General features: G+C 65.4%; 2 non-coding genes and 1 pseudogene across 2 annotated transcripts; all 3 read right to left on the reverse strand.

Annotated features, from left to right (window-relative positions):
* Positions 1–2,278: 2,278 nt before the first annotated feature.
* On the reverse strand, positions 2,279–2,397 carry LOC133070809 (5S ribosomal RNA). Its single transcript, XR_009696221.1, has one exon. It is a non-coding gene; the product is annotated as a 5S ribosomal RNA (ribosomal RNA).
* Positions 2,398–4,319: 1,922 nt separating this feature from the next.
* LOC133070912 (5S ribosomal RNA) lies at positions 4,320–4,438 on the reverse strand. The gene has a single exon (XR_009696302.1). It is a non-coding gene; the product is annotated as a 5S ribosomal RNA (ribosomal RNA).
* Positions 4,439–7,946: 3,508 nt separating this feature from the next.
* On the reverse strand, positions 7,947–8,055 carry LOC133070954 (5S ribosomal RNA; annotated as a pseudogene).
* Between the last annotated feature and the right edge of the window lie 1,197 nt (positions 8,056–9,252).

Genomic DNA, 9,252 nt, shown 5'->3' on the forward strand with positions numbered 1-9,252 from the left:
CCGACTGAGGTGCGGGGGGTGGGGTGGGGTGGGGGGTCGGGGGGATACCCAGAATGGAGGGGGAAGGGTGTGGAGCTGGGGGGTTGCATATCATGTAGGGGGGTCCAAGCATACCGGACGGTCATCTTGTTTCTTGCAATCCGAATGCGGAGTGGCCCTCCGGCCTCTTGGAGGCAACCCAGGTCTGCGTTGGGAGTCGGGGCCCCGGTCATCCTCCCGCAGAGGGGCTATGGCCGTGGCGATCCAAAAGTTGGCACGCTGCTACCCGCCATGCCCGCTGACTGGCTGGCCGGCTGGCCAAAGGCCCTGTTGGCTGGAAGATAGGCTTCGGCTTGAGGGCGTTCGGGTCATATCTGTTTTTATTCCGATGGTGTGCCTCATCCTAATGTTACTTGCTTGATGGTAGGAGAATCTCTGAGTGACAGTATTTCCTTGCTTTTCAATGGATCCCTTTTGTTGCAGAACCTTTCCCTTGAAAGTGAAGGAACCTATGTCTGCACAGGCGCTAATGCTCTTGGAAAGGCAAAAGCAATTCCGTCCTCTACGAGCTTGGTAAGCACCAAGTCCTTGTTGTCTTCAAGTGCTTCCTATAATACGTGCACAGGAGGACCCGGTTTTGTGGATTCTGGAGTCAAGGAGTTAACACGTGGACGTTATTGGTTTTAAGCATTGCTGTCACTGCCCACTTACAAACCGCCTCTAAATTTAACCCTCTGTCTTACCTGTTCTTCTCTCAGAAGGCTGTGACTGCCTTGCTGCTGCTTCTCTGCCTGAGAACCCACAATGAGATATTAACCTTCTGCCCAGAATCAAGATCCTTCATACTCTGCCTCTGTGTGCATGCTTGGGTGCCACGTTGCTTCAGTCCTGCCTGACTGTGACCCCATGGGCTGTAGCCCGCCAGGCTCCTCTTACTGTAGGATCCTCCAGGCAAGCATACTGAAGTAGGTTGTCATGCCGTCCTCCAGGGGATCTTCCCAACCCAGGTATCAAACCCACATCTCCTTCATTCCCTGCATGGGCAGACAGGTTCTTTACTGCTAGCACCACCTGGGAAGCCCATTCTGGCTCTACATCTCCTTCATTGACAACTAAACTCTGTTCTAGGCAACGCAGTTTCCCGCACTCTGATCCAACACCACACACACACACACACACACACACACACACACACAGAGAGCTTCACACCCTGTGACCCAACACCACACACACACACACACACACACACACACACACACACACACACACGGAGACACAGCGACTGACGGACAGAAAACGGGAGGCAGACACGGGAGAGAGGATGGCATCCGATCCGAGACAGACACAGTGGCACAGTCCCTGACCCACCTCCGAGAGAGACCAGGCGGAAGAAGCAGCTTTCCCAAGGGAGGGGGCGTCAGCCTTGGGCCCCGGGCCCCAGCTGGACGCGGTGCCCTGGGGCTGGCAGAGCCCCGTGGGGTCCCCAAGACGTCTTGGCAGCCGAGGTCTCAAAGGTCCCCTTCAGCTTGGCTACCTAAGGCAAGACCCAGCCCCCGCCCAAAGGCCAGAGGGTGAGTGTGTGAGAGTGTGTGTGCGAGTGTGTCAGGGGGCAAGGGTGTGGGCGGGCCGACTGGGGTCCGGGGGGATACCCAGAATGGAGGGCCGAGGGTGTGGAGGCCGAGGGTTGGGAAGCCTGTGTGGTCCTCTTGCTGTTTCTCTCTCCCTCTTTCTCCATCTCCCTTACCTGTGGTTTCTGTCTCCTGACACGTCTCGGCGGCAGGGTGGGTGTGTGGGTGAAGGTGGGGGTGTGTGTGTCTTTGTGTGTGTGTGTGTGTGTGTGTGTGTGTGTGCCCGCGGGAGAGCACGCGCAGTCGCGTGCGAGGATGGCACTACGGTTGCGGGTGGGGCTGGGGCGTGGGGCAGTCCCCAGGATTACCTGAGGCTTGCCTAGCGAGCCCCAGACGGAGACCGGAAGGTCATCTGGTTTTTTGGAAGCCGAAAGCGGAGGGGCTCTCGGGCCGCGCAGAGGCAGCCGGGCGTCGGACCCCCGCCCCCCAGGCCCGGGGCATCCACCCGGGGAGGGGCTGGGGCCGCGGGGATCCAAGAGATGGGACGCCGCTGCTGCCTGCGAGGGCCGCCGGCTGGAAGGCAGGCGACCGACGGCTGTGAGCGCGGTGGGGTGCGAGGGGCCAGGGGTGGGGGTGGGGGGCGGCTTGCGGTGCAGGCCACGCCACGGGTGGGGCTGGGGGAGGTGTGGGGCGGGAGTGGGGGCGGGGGCTAAAGGAGAGGGGAGGCAAAAAGCCTACAGCACCCGGTATTCCCAGGCGGTCTCCCATCCAAGTACTAACCAGGCCCGACCCTGCTTAGCTTCCGAGATCAGACGAGATCGGGCGCGTTCAGGGTGGTATGGCCGTAGACGGAGGCGGCTGCCTCCAAGCGCCCTAAGAGCCCCGCGCCGCGCCGCGCCGCGCCGCGCCTCCCTTTCGCTGTGACCTGCCTGCCGGGCGGGTCAGCCGGCCGCACCTCTCCACGGGCCGCGCGCTGTACCTGAGCCGGACGACCCGCCACCGGACTCCGGCCGGCCAGGGCCGGCAGCCCGGCGGCCGGCCGACGCCGCCCCGCCCCCGCTCCCCATCACCGTGCGTGCGTGCGGGGGCGGGAGGGGCGCGGAGGTCTCGGCGCTCTCCCACCCCGGGCCTCTGCAGGCCCGCCCCCGCTGGGCGGCGCCCCCAGCCCCATCCCGTTCGCTGCACAGGGCCAGCTTGCCCCGGAGGTCTCTGGCTTCCGGGCCCGCCGCTGCCCGCCGCCCGCGGGCCTCTGAACCTCCTGCGCAGCCCAGCTGGGGCCCTGAGCGCCCATCCTGCCCCGCACCTGCCCGGTGCCCAAACCCACCGGGAGCCAGCAGCGCGGCCGACAGGAGCGCGTCAGCCCCGCCCCTTCGCCCTATCGAGGCCCCACTTGCCCCCACGCCGCCCGCCAAGCACAGGACCGTCCTGAGAGAGCAGACGGCCGACAGGCAGGCACACGGACAGACACACAAGACACTCGCACGCACCCACGCCAAGTGAGACAAGCCGGCCGGCGCAGGCTCGTCAGCCAGAGCCAGGGCCCCAGCAACCTGTGAGAGGCCGGGGCCAGAGGAAGGGACGGGAGGCCGGGTGTCAGGAGACGCAGAGGCAGAAAGAGACGGAGGTTCAGAGACAGACTCGAAGACGGCGAGAGGGAGAGGCAGGCGGACAGACAGACGGGCCCCCGCGCGCAGACACACACACACACACACACACACACACACACACAGAGGGAGACACAGCGACTGACGGAGAGAAAACGGGAGGCAGACACGGGAGAGAGGATGGCATCCGATCCGAGACAGACACAGTGGCACAGTCCCTGACCCACCTCCGAGAGACCCCAGGCGGAAGAAGCAGCTTTCCCAAGGGAGGGGGCGTCAGCCTTGGGCCCCGGGCCCCAGCTGGACGCGGTGCCCTGGGGCTGGCAGAGCCCCGTGGGGTCCCCAAGACGTCTTGGCAGCCGAGGTCTCAAAGGTCCCCTTCAGCTTGGCTACCTAAGGCAAGACCCAGCCCCCGCCCAAAGGCCAGAGGATGAGAGTGTGAGTGTGTGTGTGCGAGTGTGTCAGGGGGCAAGGGTGTGGGCGGGCCGACTGGGGTCCGGGGGGATACCCAGAATGGAGGGCCGAGGGTGTGGAGGCCGAGGGTTGGGAAGCCTGTGTGGTCCTCTTGCTGTTTCTCTCTCCCTCTTTCTCCATCTCCCTTACCTGTGGTTTCTGTCTCCTGACACGTCTCGGCGGCAGGGTGGGTGTGTGGGTGAAGGTGGGGGTGTGTGTGTCTTTGTGTGTGTGTGTGTGTGTGTGTGTGTGTGTGTGTGTGTGCGCCCGCGGGAGAGCACGCGCAGTCGCGTGCGAGGATGGCACTACGGTTGCGGGTGGGGCTGGGGCGTGGGGCAGTCCCCAGGATTACCTGAGGCTTGCCTAGCGAGCCCCAGACGGAGACCGGAAGGTCATCTGGTTTTTTGGAAGCCGAAAGCGGAGGGGCTCTCGGGCCGCGCAGAGGCAGCCGGGCGTCGGACCCCCGCCCCCCAGGCCCGGGGCATCCACCCGGGGAGGGGCTGGGGCCGCGGGGATCCAAGAGATGGGACGCCGCTGCTGCCTGCGAGGGCCGCCGGCTGGAAGGCAGGCGACCGACGGCTGTGAGCGCGGTGGGGTGCGAGGGGCCAGGGGTGGGGGTGGGGGGCGGCTTGCGGTGCAGGCCACGCCACGGGTGGGGCTGGGGGAGGTGTGGGGCGGGAGTGGGGGCGGGGGCTAAAGGAGAGGGGAGGCAAAAAGCCTACAGCACCCGGTATTCCCAGGCGGTCTCCCATCCAAGTACTAACCAGGCCCGACCCTGCTTAGCTTCCGAGATCAGACGAGATCGGGCGCGTTCAGGGTGGTATGGCCGTAGACGGAGGCGGCTGCCTCCAAGCGCCCTAAGAGCCCCGCGCCGCGCCGCGCCGCGCCGCGCCTCCCTTTCGCTGTGACCTGCCTGCCGGGCGGGTCAGCCGGCCGCACCTCTCCACGGGCCGCGCGCTGTACCTGAGCCGGACGACCCGCCACCGGACTCCGGCCGGCCAGGGCCGGCAGCCCGGCGGCCGGCCGACGCCGCCCCGCCCCCGCTCCCCATCACCGTGCGTGCGTGCGGGGGCGGGAGGGGCGCGGAGGTCTCGGCGCTCTCCCACCCCGGGCCTCTGCAGGCCCGCCCCCGCTGGGCGGCGCCCCCAGCCCCATCCCGTTCGCTGCACAGGGCCAGCTTGCCCCGGAGGTCTCTGGCTTCCGGGCCCGCCGCTGCCCGCCGCCCGCGGGCCTCTGAACCTCCTGCGCAGCCCAGCTGGGGCCCTGAGCGCCCATCCTGCCCCGCACCTGCCCGGTGCCCAAACCCACCGGGAGCCAGCAGCGCGGCCGACAGGAGCGCGTCAGCCCCGCCCCTTCGCCCTATCGAGGCCCCACTTGCCCCCACGCCGCCCGCCAAGCACAGGACCGTCCTGAGAGAGCAGACGGCCGACAGGCAGGCACACGGACAGACACACAAGACACTCGCACGCACCCACGCCAAGTGAGACAAGCCGGCCGGCGCAGGCTCGTCAGCCAGAGCCAGGGCCCCAGCAACCTGTGAGAGGCCGGGGCCAGAGGAAGGGACGGGAGGCCGGGTGTCAGGAGACGCAGAGGCAGAAAGAGACGGAGGTTCAGAGACAGACTCGAAGACGGCGAGAGGGAGAGGCAGGCGGACAGACAGACGGGCCCCCGCGCGCAGACACACACACACACACACACACACACACACACACACACACACACACAGAGGGAGACACAGCGACTGACGGAGAGAAAACGGGAGGCAGACACGGGAGAGAGGATGGCATCCGATCCGAGACAGACACAGTGGCACAGTCCCTGACCCACCTCAGAGAGACCCCAGGCGGAAGAAGCAGCTTTCCCAAGGGAGGGGGCGTCAGCCTTGGGCCCCGGGCCCCAGCTGGACGCGGTGCCCTGGGGCTGGCAGAGCCCCGTGGGGTCCCCAAGACGTCTTGGCAGCCGAGGTCTCAAAGGTCCCCTTCCGCTTGGCTACCTAATAAGGGAAGACCCAGCCCCCGCCCAAAGGCCAGAGGATGAGAGTGTGAGTGTGTGTTTGAGAGTGTCAGGGGGCAAGGGTGTGGGCGGGCCGACTGGGGTCCGGGGGGGTGGGATACCCAGAATGGAGGGGGAAGGGTGTGGAGCTGGGGGGTTGCATATCATGTAGGGGGGTCCAAGCATACCGGACGGTCATCTTGTTTCTTGCAATCCGAATGCGGAGTGGCCCTCCGGCCTCTTGGAGGCAACCCAGGTCTGCGTTGGGAGTCGGGGCCCCGGTCATCCTCCCGCAGAGGGGCTATGGCCGTGGCGATCCAAAAGTTGGCACGCTGCTACCCGCCATGCCCGCTGACTGGCTGGCCGGCTGGCCAAAGGCCCTGTTGGCTGGAAGATAGGCTTCGGCTTGAGGGCGTTCGGGTCATATCTGTTTTTATTCCGATGGTGTGCCTCATCCTAATGTTACTTGCTTGATGGTAGGAGAATCTCTGAGTGACAGTATTTCCTTGCTTTTCAATGGATCCCTTTTGTTGCAGAACCTTTCCCTTGAAAGTGAAGGAACCTATGTCTGCACAGGCGCTAATGCTCTTGGAAAGGCAAAAGCAATTCCGTCCTCTACGAGCTTGGTAAGCACCAAGTCCTTGTTGTCTTCAAGTGCTTCCTATAATACGTGCACAGGAGGACCCGGTTTTGTGGATTCTGGAGTCAAGGAGTTAACACGTGGACGTTATTGGTTTTAAGCATTGCTGTCACTGCCCACTTACAAACCGCCTCTAAATTTAACCCTCTGTCTTACCTGTTCTTCTCTCAGAAGGCTGTGACTGCCTTGCTGCTGCTTCTCTGCCTGAGAACCCACAATGAGATATTAACCTTCTGCCCAGAATCAAGATCCTTCATACTCTGCCTCTGTGTGCATGCTTGGGTGCCACGTTGCTTCAGTCCTGCCTGACTGTGACCCCATGGGCTGTAGCCCGCCAGGCTCCTCTTACTGTAGGATCCTCCAGGCAAGCATACTGAAGTAGGTTGTCATGCCGTCCTCCAGGGGATCTTCCCAACCCAGGTATCAAACCCACATCTCCTTCATTCCCTGCATGGGCAGACAGGTTCTTTACTGCTAGCACCACCTGGGAAGCCCATTCTGGCTCTACATCTCCTTCATTGACAACTAAACTCTGTTCTAGGCAACGCAGTTTCCCGCACTCTGATCCAACACCACACACACACACACACACACACACACACACACACACACACACACAGAGCTTCACACCCTGTGACCCAACACCACACACACACACACACACACACACACACGGAGACACAGCGACTGACGGACAGAAAACGGGAGGCAGACACGGGAGAGAGGATGGCATCCGATCCGAGACAGACACAGTGGCACAGTCCCTGACCCACCTCCGAGAGAGACCAGGCGGAAGAAGCAGCTTTCCCAAGGGAGGGGGCGTCAGCCTTGGGCCCCGGGCCCCAGCTGGACGCGGTGCCCTGGGGCTGGCAGAGCCCCGTGGGGTCCCCAAGACGTCTTGGCAGCCGAGGTCTCAAAGGTCCCCTTCAGCTTGGCTACCTAAGGCAAGACCCAGCCCCCGCCCAAAGGCCAGAGGGTGAGTGTGTGAGAGTGTGTGTGCGAGTGTGTCAGGGGGCAAGGGTGTGGGCGGGCCGACTGGGGTCCGGGGGGATACCCAGAATGGAGGGCCGAGGGTGTGGAGGCCGAGGGTTGGGAAGCCTGTGTGGTCCTCTTGCTGTTTCTCTCTCCCTCTTTCTCCATCTCCCTTACCTGTGGTTTCTGTCTCCTGACACGTCTCGGCGGCAGGGTGGGTGTGTGGGTGAAGGTGGGGGTGTGTGTGTCTTTGTGTGTGTGTGTGTGTGTGTGTGTGTGTGTGTGTGCGCCCGCGGGAGAGCACGCGCAGTCGCGTGCGAGGATGGCACTACGGTTGCGGGTGGGGCTGGGGCGTGGGGCAGTCCCCAGGATTACCTGAGGCTTGCCTAGCGAGCCCCAGACGGAGACCGGAAGGTCATCTGGTTTTTTGGAAGCCGAAAGCGGAGGGGCTCTCGGGCCGCGCAGAGGCAGCCGGGCGTCGGACCCCCGCCCCCCAGGCCCGGGGCATCCACCCGGGGAGGGGCTGGGGCCGCGGGGATCCAAGAGATGGGACGCCGCTGCTGCCTGCGAGGGCCGCCGGCTGGAAGGCAGGCGACCGACGGCTGTGAGCGCGGTGGGGTGCGAGGGGCCAGGGGTGGGGGTGGGGGGCGGCTTGCGGTGCAGGCCACGCCACGGGTGGGGCTGGGGGAGGTGTGGGGCGGGAGTGGGGGCGGGGGCTAAAGGAGAGGGGAGGCAAAAAGCCTACAGCACCCGGTATTCCCAGGCGGTCTCCCATCCAAGTACTAACCAGGCCCGACCCTGCTTAGCTTCCGAGATCAGGCGCGTTCAGGGTGGTATGGCCGTAGACGGAGGCGGCTGCCTCCAAGCGCCCTAAGAGCCCCGCGCCGCGCCGCGCCGCGCCGCGCCTCCCTTTCGCTGTGACCTGCCTGCCGGGCGGGTCAGCCGGCCGCACCTCTCCACGGGCCGCGCGCTGTACCTGAGCCGGACGACCCGCCACCGGACTCCGGCCGGCCAGGGCCGGCAGCCCGGCGGCCGGCCGACGCCGCCCCGCCCCCGCTCCCCATCACCGTGCGTGCGTGCGGGGGCGGGAGGGGCGCGGAGGTCTCGGCGCTCTCCCACCCCGGGCCTCTGCAGGCCCGCCCCCGCTGGGCGGCGCCCCCAGCCCCATCCCGTTCGCTGCACAGGGCCAGCTTGCCCCGGAGGTCTCTGGCTTCCGGGCCCGCCGCTGCCCGCCGCCCGCGGGCCTCTGAACCTCCTGCGCAGCCCAGCTGGGGCCCTGAGCGCCCATCCTGCCCCGCACCTGCCCGGTGCCCAAACCCACCGGGAGCCAGCAGCGCGGCCGACAGGAGCGCGTCAGCCCCGCCCCTTCGCCCTATCGAGGCCCCACTTGCCCCCACGCCGCCCGCCAAGCACAGGACCGTCCTGAGAGAGCAGACGGCCGACAGGCAGGCACACGGACAGACACACAAGACACTCGCACGCACCCACGCCAAGTGAGACAAGCCGGCCGGCGCAGGCTCGTCAGCCAGAGCCAGGGCCCCAGCAACCTGTGAGAGGCCGGGGCCAGAGGAAGGGACGGGAGGCCGGGTGTCAGGAGACGCAGAGGCAGAAAGAGACGGAGGTTCAGAGACAGACTCGAAGACGGCGAGAGGGAGAGGCAGGCGGACAGACAGACGGGCCCCCGCGCGCAGACACACACACACACACACACACACACACACACACACACACACAGAGGGAGACACAGCGACTGACGGAGAGAAAACGGGAGGCAGACACGGGAGAGAGGATGGCATCCGATCCGAGACAGACACAGTGGCACAGTCCCTGACCCACCTCAGAGAGACCCCAGGCGGAAGAAGCAGCTTTCCCAAGGGAGGGGGCGTCAGCCTTGGGCCCCGGGCCCCAGCTGGACGCGGTGCCCTGGGGCTGGCAGAGCCCCGTGGGGTCCCCAAGACGTCTTGGCAGCCGAGGTCTCAAAGGTCCCCTTCCGCTTGGCTACCTAATAAGGGAAGACCCAGCCCCCGCCCAAAGGCCAGAGGAT

Source organism: Dama dama, chromosome 15, assembly GCF_033118175.1.
Source record: "Dama dama isolate Ldn47 chromosome 15, ASM3311817v1, whole genome shotgun sequence".
Taxonomy (NCBI): Eukaryota; Metazoa; Chordata; class Mammalia; order Artiodactyla; family Cervidae; genus Dama; species Dama dama.